The sequence below is a fragment of the Myotis davidii genome, unplaced genomic scaffold (genome assembly GCF_000327345.1).
Source record: "Myotis davidii unplaced genomic scaffold, ASM32734v1 scaffold513, whole genome shotgun sequence".
Taxonomy (NCBI): Eukaryota; Metazoa; Chordata; class Mammalia; order Chiroptera; family Vespertilionidae; genus Myotis; species Myotis davidii.
The window spans coordinates 426,343-439,310 of record NW_006284436.1 but is presented as its reverse complement, the minus strand read 5'-3'; the positions used below and the strand labels follow the sequence as shown (position 1 = coordinate 439,310).

At 58.4% G+C, this 12,968-nt stretch overlaps 1 protein-coding gene across 5 annotated transcripts in view; it reads left to right on the top strand.

The window, feature by feature from the left end:
• ZMIZ1 (zinc finger, MIZ-type containing 1) overlaps positions 1-12,968 on the top strand; it is a 182,973-nt gene that overhangs the window by 36,748 nt on the left and 133,257 nt on the right. For 4 of the 5 annotated variants that reach the window (XM_006754809.2, XM_006754810.2, XM_006754811.2 and 1 more), the window contains one exon: positions 1,151-1,232. The exons of the other annotated variant lie outside the window; for it this stretch is intronic. The gene's annotated coding sequence lies outside the window, so the exon portion shown is untranslated. The remainder of the gene's footprint in view (positions 1-1,150; positions 1,233-12,968) is intronic. 5 annotated transcript variants of the gene reach the window in all.

The following is a 12,968-nucleotide window of genomic DNA, read 5'->3' as shown; positions in this document are numbered from 1 at the left end:
CCACCCACAGGGCGCTTTCACAGCTGGGACTCAAACGGACTCTGCAGCTCCCACCACAGCAGGCCTGTGGGGTCCTCCTCCTGGAGCGCTGGGGGGCAGTGAGGGGCGGGGAGTACTGGTGGCCCATTGAGAAGAGGGGCCAGCTGGACCCACGTACCAGATAATCATCTCCCTTCAGCACACTGCTGCCTGGAAGCCCAAGCCACTGATGTGAAGGGGGTGTCCGTGCCTCTTCCCTCCCTCTCTCGCACCCCATACCCAGCACCCACAGGTCCACTTCTGTCTTCTGCTCCCTCTGCTCTGAGCACTTGTCTCTGGCCTAGGCCGCCCCACTGGTTTCCCTGCCTCCTGCTGTCCCTCCCAAGGCCTTCCTCCCCAGCACCATGGAGAGCCTCTCAAACCAGCACTCAGAACTCGGGTCATATCCCTCAGCTGTCAGACCCCCCTCTGCTCCTGTCCACCTTCTCGACAGCTGGCCCTGCCTCCTCCCCTCCCCGCTCCCTGCTCCCTGACTGCACCCACCACACCACCCACTCTCAAGTCTTCCGCTGGGCCAGGCTTTCCCCCATCGTGGAGTCTCCACATATACTGTTCACTCTGGGAGAAATGCTGTTCCCTGCATCTTGGCCTGCCTCTCTCAGGTTCATCCTTCAACTTCACTTCCCCAGAGAGGGCCCCTGAACCCCGAGTCTATGCTGCACAGCCCCTGGACTCATTCTTTCAGGCAGACACCACTTTTATTACGTATTTGCTCATTATCAGAATGTTACGAGGGCAGGTCCCACTATCCTGTCCACAGCTCTGGTATGTGAAGTATTTGAGTGAATGAATGAATGCCAAGTGCTCTGTCACCATATATCCTTAGATCCTCTCAGAGCCCCCGAGATCCTCATATCTGAGGTATCGCGACCCCATTTGACAGGTGGAAACGGAAACGCAGAGCGGCCAGGGGCCTGTTTGCGTCACGATGCCCCTTTTCCTCTCGGTCCTTCAGAGTCCCAGTCTGTGACGGGCGTGGGGGGTGGGGGGGTGATTCGGCTTTGTCGGCAGTAACCGTTTCAGCGGGTGGGCGGATGGCTGGCCGTGGCAGCGTGCTCAGTTCCCGCTGTGCCGGGCGTGGACCCGCTGACCACCCTTCTCGTTGCCGCAGGATGGACATGGAGTGAGGCGGAGGCGCCGCGAACTGCTGACTTACCAGAACGTGTGACGCTGGTGATTCTTGGGTCGCTGAGGTAGGTGTGCAGTGGGCCTGGCCTGCTGCTTGGGGGAGGGACAGTGGTGTCCAGCCGTTCACTGGGGCCGCGGTGGCAGGGGGTACAGCCACCCTGCTGAGGCCTTGTCAGACCCTGTAAGGGCCCCCAGGGGCCTCTTAGGCCTAATCTCTCTGGAGAGGCTGCGAGGGCAGGGGTGGTGGGATGCGCCCCAGGAAAGGGGCAGCTTGGGTGTCCCCAGCCTTGGCACAGCAGCCATCTGTACCAATCTGCGCCCCGTGCCATGTGGGCCTCAGGCACTGGGCACCATGGTAACCGCGCAGAAAGAGGCCTGGGTGAGCGGAGGCCGGTTACTGGCCTGGGTGCTGTGGCTGCCCACCCTCCTCTCCCACAGACACACCAAAGTGGGCACATGAGGGCTTGCATGTCTCTGGGTGCTGGGGTCGAGTGCCTGCCTCAAATCCCAGCTCTGCCACTTGTCCACCATGAGCTTGTGCAGTTCCTCTGTGCCTCAGTTTACCTGTCTATGAAAGAAGGATGGGGATCGCAGCACCTGCCCCCGACCCCCTGGGGTTGGGGGGACAGGCACACCTAAATAAGTAAATGCTCAGGGTATGTCAGCGTTTTCCTCAAGAATGCTGGGGCCCTTGCTTCTTCCCACGTGCCTCCGTTTCCACCACCCACTCCTCCCTGAGGACCCACAAATGCCAGGATGGACACAAACTGGTCCTCCAGCCTAGGAGGGGGCTGGGTCCCTCAGGGAGCTTGCAGGCCTCGGGCCTGGACACCAGCGTGTTTTCTCACCAAGTGGCATTTCTGTGTTGATTGCACTTGGCCTTGTGCTCGAGGGCGACCTGGGTGATCCCTCGCTGTAGCTCCTGACCCAGGGATGAGAAGCCTCATGAAGATGCTCACGTGGGCCAGGGCCCTTTGTCCCAAGGCTCTGGGGCCCAGCGTGGGGAGCCGGAGCCTTCGCCCGGGCATGAGGCCGTGCCAATTCGTCTCTCTGCTGCCCTTGGCTTCTCTCCTCGGGCCCCGCTGCTCCCAGGTGCTGAGAGGCTAGGCCAGGCGAGCCCGGGGATTCTCCTTGCTTCACTCCGCCCCGGAACCAGGGAGTAGCACTTGGCCCTTCTTCCTGCTGCCAGCTGTGTGACCTTGGGTTAGTCCTTTTCCTTCTAGGACAGTCAGTTCTCATCTGAAAATGAAGATAAATTATACCGACGTTGCTGAGAGGGCTGGTGTGAGGGGGCTTAGGAGCTGGTGTATTTTAAATGTTGTAGCTGGTGAGATTGTACATGTACCAGGCCCTCTGTGCCTTAGATATATGTTTTTCCCCCAGTTCCCCAAGGAGGTGTATTTGGTGCCTCCCTCGCCAGAGGCCCAAAGTGGTTAAGAACCCATGGAGCTGTAAGTGGTGGAGTGGGGATTTGAACCATGGTCCCTTGGAATTAAGCATCACGTGATGCCTTAGAGGCAGGGGCAGAGCCAAGGGCAGACTCACGGTAGGTGCCCAGGAACCCACCTCTGTCACTGCCTTGCAGCCTTTGCCCAGGCCTCCGAGCCCGGCTGACCTCCGAGCCAGAGGGCGGCCCCGAAGGCTGGCAGTCTGCCCCTCCCCGAGGGCCTGCCGGCAACGCAAAGAGGCCGCGGGAACCCCCTGCTAATTGGGAGGTAACCTTTGAAATTCTCCTTCACGGTGGGTTCTCTTTTCGGATGTTTTTCAAGGTAATTCATTCCCTTTCCAGAAATTGCCAGTGGCGGAGCATTAGGCAGCTGGTAATTAATCATAGGAGCGGCTTGGAGTGTATTCTTAAAAAAAAAAAAAAGGAGAAACAGAAAGCCTTGGTGGAAAAAGAAAAGAAACCCACTCCAGGGCGAGGTGGTAATCAATACATCTGTGTCCCAGAAATGCTGGGGACGGGGTGGCAGGTGGGCGGCTTCTCCCTTTCTTCCCGGGGCGGGCAGGTGGCCGCCGGCAGCGGCAACCCGGGACCACTGGCTCCCAGCGTGACTTTGAGCAGGTCGCTGCCTTTCCTGGACTCAGCATTGCCTCCTGTGAAATGGGTGAAAGGCCGGTGTCCGACTAGAACAGAATATTAAGTGATTATACTTGCTCACTACACATCCTAGTGCCTGGCACACGGTAGTGCTCAGCTGATACTTTATTAATTGAGTGAAAGGTATCTTGAGTCCTGGTGAGCTATCCTAACTCAAGGATGGAGGACATCTTTTCTCTAGATCTAGTATAATTCCGAGTGACAGCCAAGGTGATGGGCCAACTCTGTCACTTTCCAAACTAACGATGAAAGGACAGTCTGGCCAACAGCTCAAGCCCCTCGGTGGCAGCCATGCTGCCTCCCTCACATCCTCTAGTTTAACTTCCCAAGGGTCTGAGCTGCCTGGACTTTTTTGAAAGCTGCTTTCTGGGTAGTGAGTTCCTCATCGCTAAAATGTATGCAAACAGGCTGGGGCTGCACAGGGCACTGGGGCAGCAGATTTGAAGGGCTGAGAGCATTCCTGAGTCTGGGCGACCCGTGTGGTTCTCTGGGATGGACGCTGGGAGGCTGGACTGGCCGAGGGGAGCCCCTCCCCGCTGGAGCCCCTTCCCTAAGGCTAGAGGAGGCAGCTGAGAAGCGGGGTTGCCCGTGCAGGACTCAGAGGCTTTGTGCCCATTTCCCTGGAGAGAAGGAGGGTGTGCAGGGGTGTGTAGTGTGTGTGTGTGTGCTGGTGTGCATCATGAATGAGTGTGAGGAGGTGTGTGAATATGTGAGCGTGTGCCTACCCATGTGTGAGAGCCACCCCCACCCCATGTGCAGCTCCTGTTGAGACCCTGGTGCCTCAGACCTCACATTCGGACTGGCCAGTGCAGTCCTGTCACCCCACTGACCACGCATAGTGGACTGTGGTAGGACAAGGGACCTGAGGGACCCGAGGGGAAGCATGCCAGGTCAAGCACACCGACCTCCGCCCCCTGCTGGCTCTCCTGGCAGCTCCCCACGGTCATGGGAGGAGACAGCTCTTGGAGCTCCATTCCTCCTGCTCCGGATTCCCAAGCCGGGAGCACCTGGTGTGAAGTGTTGGGGTGGGCCCAGTGCCCCTGGCAAGGCAGGCCGACTATTTGGGGAGCCCTCTGAGCAGCCTGGCACACTTGGTGCTAGTTGTTCCTTTACTTCTCTCCTTGGCCTCCAACCCCTCCCTGCTCAGGGGTGGTGTGTGTGTGTGTGTGTGTGTGTGTGTGTGTGTGTGTGTCCGTCCATGGACTCTCTGTCTCTTTCTGCTTGGTTCTTTCTGTGCCGACACCTCTCTCCTTCCCGCCTCCCTCCTCCCAGCAGCCCCACTGCCACCTCTTAGCTCGGCCGCTCTCTCCCTGTCCTTTCACGTCTCAGACCCCTCACTCCCCCTCTGGATTGTCTTCCTGAGTCCCAGACCTCCTCACCTCGCTCCTTTCCTTGGAGTCACTCCCTGCCCGGCGTGCAGGCAGCACCTCTGCTGTCATCACCCCCGTCGTCGCCCGGACTCAGCAGAACTGAGACCCCTGGGCGCCCAGCCTGCAACCTTCACCTTGTTTACCCAGCTCTGGCCAACACACAGCTCTGCCCCTCCAGCTCTTTGGAGGTGTTTGAGGCAGTGCCCTGCACTTTCAGCTGCTTGGAGGCTGTGTACTGTGTGTGGCCAACTGCTGGGGTGGGGGGGGCACCATCCTAACCCCATGGACAGGCCATGCTTACCGCTCAGGATGGAGCCCGCTCTCGGGGTGCAGAGAATCTGCTCAGTAGCCGCGCTGTGCTGTCCTGGGCCGGGGCCACCGCCATGGGCTAGAGCAGGGGAGCCCACGGGGCCGCTGCAAACCCGGTTTCCCTCCAGCACTGGCGGAATCCCCGCTATAATTAGAAGCGAGGTGTGCAGAAGCAGGCTGCCTGTGAGGCAGGCATATGCTCATGAATAAACCAGCTGCCCTCCCCAGGGACAAGCAGCCGTGGCTGGGCTCCTGGAGGGCGCAGGCCTGAGGTCTGATCTGTGAGCTGGGCCGTGGGCCCTGGTGCCACATACCCTCCCAGCCCCTGGCCGGCCAGCCTTTCTGGGGTGCCTGCTGTGTACCTGCCGACAGCCTGGCGTTCGAAGCCCCACTGTCTGGCCCAGCCTCCTTTCCTGGCCAGATCAAACACTAGCGTCTGTCGTGTCCCGGACCCCCACCTTTATCCCCTTCGCTCCTAAACTTCCTCCGCCTCAGAAGTCCTTTGCAGAGCAAGTATGCTCTTCGTAGGCCTTGTCACCCACCACTTAGCCTACCGCTCAACCCACCACCCACACCCACCTATGGCTTGAGCCTCCCTCCAACCACGCCTCCTTCTCAAGGTCAGACATGGCCCCGTCAGCTTGGGGCCCCTCAGACTCCCCCTGTCAGAGGCTCTGGTCGATTCCTCCCCGGGTCTCCTAAACCCAAAATCCTGCCCTTCTCGCCCTTCACAGTGCCCATCAGACTGCTGCGTCATCTTGTACGTTGTATTATGTATTGGAATGATAATACTGGCTATTTTACATTCTTTCCTCCTACTGAGTCTTTGGAACTGATGTGTATTTAACATATTCACCACATTGCAGACGCTGGTTTCAGTCCCGTGTGGCTCCTGGCTGCCGTACTGGACCACACAGCCTGGGGGCCCCAGTCTTCTCCTCTGTAGGCAAGGAAACTGAGGCTGGGAGGCAGTCTTGCAGATGAGAGTTTGCAGAGCAAGTATGCTCTTTGTAGGCCAGGCCGCTTCTGTTCCGCTCTCCAAAATAAGGAACGGTCCTGCCGCCGTGGCTCAGTGGTTGAGCGTCGACCTATGAACCAGGAGGTCATGGTTCGATTCCCAGTCAGGGCACATGCCCCGGTTGTGGGCTCGATCCCCAACGTGGGGCGTGCAGGAGGCAGCCCATTGATGATTCTCTCACATCATCGATGTTTCTATCTTTGTCTCCCTCTCTCTTCCTCTCTGAAATCAATAAAAATATATTTTAAAAAAATAAGGAATGGAGGCCCACTGGTCAAAAAGGTAAACCGAGGCAAGCAGGACTGTAGCTAGTACCCAAGCAACCAAAGCTCAATAGGAACAGAGGGACGATGGTCTCAAGGTTCCTTCCATTCCCCCCACAGTGGGTTCCAGGCTCCAGGCTTCTCCACGGAATAACCACACAGCCCTGAACAAGGTGGGCTCATTCCTGCCCCGGGCACTTCCAGCTGCCTAACAGCAAGCACGCAGCCTAGAATGCAGAGGCTCTGGAGGGGTGGGGGGCGGAGGGATGGGCCTCCCTGGCTCCACACCCCCTCACATCATCCCGACTGGTCTGAACTGCAGAGGTGCCCAGAGCGTGTCCCTGGGATCCCAGAGGTTCCCCGCAGTGGGGCGGCCGCCGGGGCAGGGGGGATTGTCTGCTCCTACCTGGCCCTGTTCCTGCCAGCCTGAAGGGCTCTCCAGAGGCGAGGTGTTTCCCAGGAGCGAGGCCAGCAGTGGAGCAGACAGCCCGCCCCAGAGCCCATTGTCCCCTTTGCCCCTCTGCTGCCCTTGGCTGCCTCTCTGTTGACAGTCGGACCCATTTGCCCCTCTGCTCAGGCGGGTGGCAGGAAGTCACAGAAGGTGCTGGTGCTGGGCTTGTCTCGCTCCATGGGTGCCCCACCACAGGCAGGGCTGGGCCTACTACCCCTCCAGGGGGCTGCCTCCTGCCCGCCTCTGGGGGCTGCAGAGCTTGTGTGCACTGAGCTGGCCCAGTGGACACCGCCATCCCCTCCTTCAGCCTTTCCTTGTCTCTGTCCTCCAGGCTGGCTGCCTGCTGTCTCCCTGGTAGGCTGTAAGCATCTTGAAGGCTCAGGCAAGCTCCACACCGTGTCCTCCGCACAGAGCTGGCATGCTGGTGCCGAGTGGCAGCAGGAAGCCAGCAGGCACCCAGCCATGTGCCGCTTCCTCTGAGGATGGCCAGGCTTTCCTCGGTATGCCAGTTCTGAGTGTGCTGGGTGGGCCATGTTAAGAAGGGTGCTGAGGCCGTTCACAGGCTCTGTGAGAAAGTGTCATGCACTGCGGGGCATAATGTGCCCTCTCCGCCCTCACTCCCCAGGCATCCGGTCTTTTCAGGTGCTTCTGTTCCGGGTAATGGACAGTGCAGGCGTAGGGAGGAGGCAGTGACTTCAGTGTGGTCTCACAGGGTTCAGTTCATCCTGACTGTTGGGCAAACTGTGCCCCAGAGAACCCTCTAGAGTGCTGGGTTATGAGGACTACAGATGCACCCCCCACCCCCCGCCACCAACCCCACTCTCAGCCCCAGTTGGTTTCTGGGAGTCTGTGGCAGCTTTCCCCTCACATCTGTCTTTTCTGGTAAGTGCTTCGCGCCCTTCCTCAGTTCCGGTTTGGGAAGCAGCACATCTTGCCTCCCAGCTGTTTGGGACCCTCCACTGCTTCCCTGAGGCATCGTTGGGGACCTCTTTGGGGGCCTGTGGGAGCATCTCTGCTTCATAGCCTTCGTAGAACGCTCTCATGGTGCCCTGTCCATCTGGCCCATACTCCAGTGGGACAGTCTAACTAACATGTGACAGCTCTCACTGGGTGGCCTGCTGAGCTCTCAGCCCCACCCCCACCTCGGCTCCCCACCACAGCTCCTTTCCCCGCCCACCTCCCAGGCCCTGTAGCTGCCTGGGGAGCCAGCCCCTTGAACCCCTGCCCTCCCAGCCGAGGCACCCAGCCATCTCCTGGCCCACAACTCCAGGGTGGCCGCGGATGGAGCCAGGAGGTCTGTGATGAACTGGAACCTGTAAACAATCGGGAACATTTTTCTCTGTGTGTGGAGGAAACACAAAGAACACGCTTGCATCCTTTAGCCAGCCCAGCCCGTCCTCAGTCACAGCGCCAGCAGGGCTGACCAAGGTCACCTTGGCCTGCTACTTGCACACCTCCACTGCCGAGAGCTCACCACAGGCTCATGCGTGTGCATCGCAGTGTGGCAAAGGATGCAAGTGGCATGTGGTTGAAGCAAGGGTTTTAGGGACAGGCAGTTTGGGGTTCAAATCCCTGCTCTGCCACCTATCACCTTGGCCAGTCTGGACACGTGACTTTATCTCTGATACCCTCAGTTTCCTCATCTGTAAAGTGGAAAGAAGCCCGCCTACCAGCAGGGGGCACATGGGTGCATTGGGGATGGAATGCAACCCTAGCTACGCCAGTCTTCTCTCTTAACAGTAGACCGATGCTCTCAGGGAGCCTTCTGCTATCTCAGCACTGGGGCATCTGCCTGCAGTTTGGCATCCTTAGCTCTGGTACCCACATACTTCCCTCCCCAGGGATCCTGGCCTCCCAGACTCTCTCTGCAGCTCCTGAGTGGGAACTTTCAGGACGACACTTTAAGATAGAGACACAACAGACACAGGCCACCTGGGCACTTGTTTGCATGCATGTTCTCAGGCCCCTCTCCTGGAGTCTGATCCTCTGGGTCTGGAGTTGGGCCCAGGGCTCTGAATATTTAAACACGATCCATATAATACCTGTGACTGGGCCATCCTGGCACACTGATGCCTGTAATGGGGAGCTGGCCTAGAGCTAGGACCCTGGACCAGGTCACGGCCTCACTGGGTGAATTTGGCAAAGCCTGTTCCTCTCTGTGGCTCACTTTCCTCACCAGTAAACCAGGAGTTTAGATGATCTGCTCCTAAAACACCATAATATTTATCTTCGTTCCCATGGGGTTCAGTTAATGTTATAATAATAATAGAAAATGAAAGTAATAAAATCGTCTTTACAGTGAATATCAGAAGGATGTTCCCTGGTGTCCCCTCTGCCAGGCTCCCGGAGGCAGCTCTGGGGGTTTCAGCCCCATCCCTCTGGCCACAGAGTATTCGGGTCAACAGCCCCCTGCCAGGTGGAGAGCCCCAGAGACAGAAAAGCTGTTCCTGGGGTGTGACTCGACTTTCAGAGGAGGGTCCCCTGGGCCTTCCAGCGGCGAGATCCATAGCCATCTGCCAGGTGCACTCAGACCTGAGATCGTTTCTGCAAGAGGAGCTGGACCACTAACCTGGAGCCAGTGAGGGAGGCAGCGTGCAATGGGGGCACCTGACTCCTCTGAGGGCCTTGGAGCCTTATTAGTTAACATACTGGGAAGCCTGGAGTGTGAGAACTGGAGGGTGGCCCTGTGGAGCCTCTTTATAGATTGGGAAACTGAGGCCCAGAGTAGAACATGCCGCACCAGGTCATTCATGGGGACAGTGGGAAACAGGCCCCTGGGCATATGGTCTGGCCTCTGGGCTGTGCCACTCCTCGCTGTGGGCAGTGCATCTGGGATGGGCAGCCCATCAGACCTGAGCCTTACACCAGCCTCTCCAGCCCCTAGGAAGAGACGGGGCCATCTCAGGACAGGGACCAAGGGGCCACCTGCACCCAAACACTGGGGCCTTTTGACCCAAACTGTCAGCCTAAATCAACAGACAGCGCTCGGCTCCCAGGTCCTCCTGCCCCAGCCAGGTCAGCTCCGTGGAAGGTTTCCAGGAATATCCACGCAGAGGGCGACGCGCTCCCAAAATGAAAAGGCTCGCTCTCGCTGGCTCCCTCCCATTTTCCACTCACTGGTGCTCAAGGGAGTTAATACGCAGAGGTGAAGAGGCGGCCCTGTCCTAATAAGACCTCGCTTGAGGCGACTAGGCCCTGGCAGGTGTCAGGGAGGAATTATTCACTCCCAGCCTGGGATGTCTCTCAGGGCCCGGGGCTCGGGACCTGGGCTGCACAGCCACAAGGGACCAGAGCTCCTCTGGCCACGGGCATCCTTCTTGCACAGCAAGCCTGCCTTCTCCCTGGGCGGGGAGCCCATCTGAGTCATCTGTTCATCCCTGGCACCTGGTACAGGGCCCAGGCCTTTGCATAAGCCTGTCCCTCCTCCCCACACTGTCTGCAGTCAGTAAGGCCGTGGTACATAGTAAGCACCTACTGTGTGTGTGGGTCTGTGCTCAGCTATTGAGGAAACAAGGAAGCAGCAGATTCTATGCCAGCCTTCAGGTAGCGCAGTCTAGGCCAAGGCTCCCATGCAGGGAACAGAATTAGGGCTCCCCAGTGCCCCTGGGGCCAGGGAGGTGTTGAGATCCATGAGGAGCCCTTGGGGAATGAGGTTATGGGAAGCTCATTGTGGAGGAGGCTGGCTGGAGCAGATGGACATTCAGAGGATTTCAAGATTTGGGTGGGGCCAAGGGTGAGATGGGAAAAGCCACAACCTTAAGGCAGGATATGACCCAAACCAGGACCCTGGATGTATGCCTGTGTTAATGCATCGTCTCATTTCATCCTCATAGAGCCTATTTTGCAAGTAAGTGAACTGTGCAACAGGGAAGTTAAGTAGCAGGTCCACAGTCACACAGCTGCCAGGAGGTGGGGCCGAAATTTGCACCCAGCTTCATCCAATTTTCGGGCCTTAGCCAGACCCACGGCACAGAGCACCTATTTCTGTTGCGGGTGGGGAGCCCCCTGCCAACCAGGGAGACCAGAGGAGGCTTCCTGCAGGTACGCGGGTTTTGTCTTCCACAGACCTGAACTGTAATCTCCAAGCGCTGAGCTGGGTGAGACCAGGTCACCTGACTTCTCAGGGGCTCTTCCTCTTTATCCTAAAATGAAGAGAATAGGGCTCCTCACTGGGGCCTGGGAGGATCAGGCACATAGTAGGCACCTGCCCTGGAGTCAGCTGGTGCTGCTGGAGCGGCCCTCGTAGCCAGGGGTCAGGCCTGCCCACATCAGGATGTGCCCAGAGCTGTTCCCAGCATGGACGGTTCTCGCGGACAGGTGGGCTCGACCACAGGGCCTCCTGGGACACAGCTCCCACTGGGAGGGCCAGGGAAAGCCCGAGATAAAGTGGATAGAACAGCGTAAGAGAAGACAGGGCCCTGCCAATCCCCAACCACCCAGCTGTTGACTCCAGAGAGAAGGTAGGAGGCGGGGCTGTGATGAGGCCTTGGGGGATTGCACCTCTAGCTGACGGAACCACTGAAGGTTTCGATCTATAGAAAGACTCAGCCACTTCATCTGTCACGGGCTTTCACTGAGATCAGCATGTCCGAGAAGACACTGAATGTGGGCAGGGATGGGGTCCCTCCCCTGGGTGCTGGCAGGGGAGGGGGTGTTCATCTTGGGGAGCCCCTTTGTAGCCGAGATGGCCTTTTTTAAGTCTGGGCTTTCAAATGCAAGTCCAATGAGCTTGGGGTTTGGGAGAGTTCAAAGAGCTCATTCAGAAATAGGGGTGGAGGGGAGGTAGGGTATAGGAGGATAAACGTGATGAACAGAGAGTTGACTTGGGGTGATGAGCGCACAGTACAGTGTACGGTGATGTGTTAGGGAATTGTGCTCTGAAACCTGTATAGTTTTGTTAACCGGTTTCACCCCAATACATTCAGGTGCTGAGTTGGGTGGGACCAGGAAATAAAAAGGAAACAAGGAAATGGGGGCGAGGCGGAGAGGACCCAGAACACACGGGGCACACAGACACCAGCTAAATGAGATTCTGGAGACACCGGGTGTGAGGGACCGGGGAGCGAAGGACACAGCTTCCTCCTCCGGATGAAGTAAACTGAGGCCCAGAGACGGAGGGCTGGTCCAAAGGGGCTGCTCCGCCTGCCGCCCTTCCCGGCCTCTCCCTGAGCTCCCCAAAGGCCGGGGAAGGAGCAGTGGGGGAGGGCCGGGTCGCTGTGCTCCATCCGGGGCACTGGCTAGGCCTTGGAGGGTGAAGGGCAAGGGGGCCTCATGGGACACAGTGGGGCCTCAGCAGCCCATCTTTCTTGGGTCCTTCGGGGCTCCCAGCACCTACACAGAGAAGGAGGCTGGTAGCAGGGAGCCTTCCCAGAAAAAGCCCCCAGGGCCCAGAGCTGCCACCTCCGCAGTGCTCCGTCTGCCCCACTGCCAGCTCCGCTCTGCCTGCCTGCCTGCCTCTCTCTCACATTGACCTGCCCTTGCTGCCCTCCCTCTCCCACTCAACCTTTCCCGCTCTGGGTCTTTTTCACGCATCTGTTTTGTCTGTCCACTCGGCAGCAATCTGTCTGTCCTGCCCGGGGCAGCTGCGCTGCACACTCCAGGGGCGCCCTTTCCACAGATGCTCTCTGTCTCTGGGCCTTTTTCTGACTCCATCTCAGAGCTGGTTTGTCCCTTGTGCCTCCCTAACTTGTGCCCTCTTCTTTACTGGATGGTTTCTCCCTCTTTTCTCAATCTCTTTTTCCCCTCTCTGGGGTGTGTGCATGCATGTTTGCGTGCCTATGTGTGTGTCCTTCCTCCCATCTCCTGCATGTACGCGCACACAATACACACACACACACACACACACACACACACACTCCCTGCCCCTCTGTGGATTAGACAGGTCACAGGCTTCTCCCAATTCTAAGGGCACAGCTTGGCTCCCTGCAGGCAGGAGTGCAGCCTGGAGCTGGAGCCCTGAGCGCCCGCCTCCGTGGCAGCCTGGTACTCCCCATGCTGAGAAGGCTCTGTGTCCACATCTCCGGGGCCTCCCTGCCCAGCTCCCGGGACTCCAGGAAGCCAGTGTGAGTCTGGCCATCACACCTAGAAAGTGGCTCCGTTTGGGAACAGCAATGCCCTGGACAGGAAGAAGCAGGGAGGGGACAGTTCATGGGAAAACAAACAAGCAAGGGATTATGATCCCCCAAATGCGCCCTTTGTTTAGTGCTGGAACTCGGTGAGTCCAGAAAGTGAGCAGCGGGGCATGGGAAGGGCTCTGCGTGTGGGGCCTGGGCTGGAAGCGAGACAGGTC